The following is a 654-nucleotide window of genomic DNA, read 5'->3' as shown; positions in this document are numbered from 1 at the left end:
GTCGTTGTTCACAAGTATGGTGGCCCTTAAGTTCAAATCACTCGAACCAAAACACTTTTAAGATCCTCTCCAATGAAAATTGTGTTTTTAATGAGTTTTTGTAGCATTTATTTAATCATGGAGGACATTTAGAAAACATTTTAGGGTTAAAACTGTGTTGGATCAGGATCAGATGAAAACCGGCGGTTTGAAAACGCTCAGGTTTGTGTCGCAGGAACAGCCAAAGACTCCCTCCTCTGTTCCGATCCTGAATCATCCACTTGTAGACATATAGATCGGTGAACGTCTTCATTTTCCTCATCTGAGCTGCAATCTGAATCCAAACTGTATGTCTGGGTAACTCTGATCAGCTCTTAAAAGGTTTTTTTTTTTGCAACGCTAATGTTAGCCTGGGCTTGTTAGGCGCCGTAAGCTAGCTAGCAGGTTCCTGGATCCGACCCGCCAGATGGTTTAATACGGTCTAAACATGAAGACCAAAATATATAAAGATGTTGGAGGAAAAAATAAGCTTTTAGCTCATTCCTGTGGCAAGTTCTGGTTCTTTAAAGAAAAGCTTGTTTACAGCAAAATTACCGTTTTGTTTACAAAGTAAACAAAGGAATGCTGGGAAATTAGCACAGCTAACTTCCACGCCAACGATCCGGCCCACAAAGC

General features: G+C 40.7%; 1 protein-coding gene across 2 annotated transcripts in view; it reads left to right on the top strand.

The window, feature by feature from the left end:
• The window catches only part of anapc10 (anaphase promoting complex subunit 10), a 4,091-nt gene that overhangs the window by 2,162 nt on the left and 1,275 nt on the right, over nucleotides 1–654 (top strand). The gene's annotated exons all lie outside the window — the stretch shown is intronic.

This window comes from Oryzias melastigma, linkage group LG18 (genome assembly GCF_002922805.2).
Source record: "Oryzias melastigma strain HK-1 linkage group LG18, ASM292280v2, whole genome shotgun sequence".
Taxonomy (NCBI): Eukaryota; Metazoa; Chordata; class Actinopteri; order Beloniformes; family Adrianichthyidae; genus Oryzias; species Oryzias melastigma.
The sequence above is the reverse complement of the archived record's forward strand: the minus strand, read 5'-3'. Positions and strand labels throughout refer to the sequence as shown.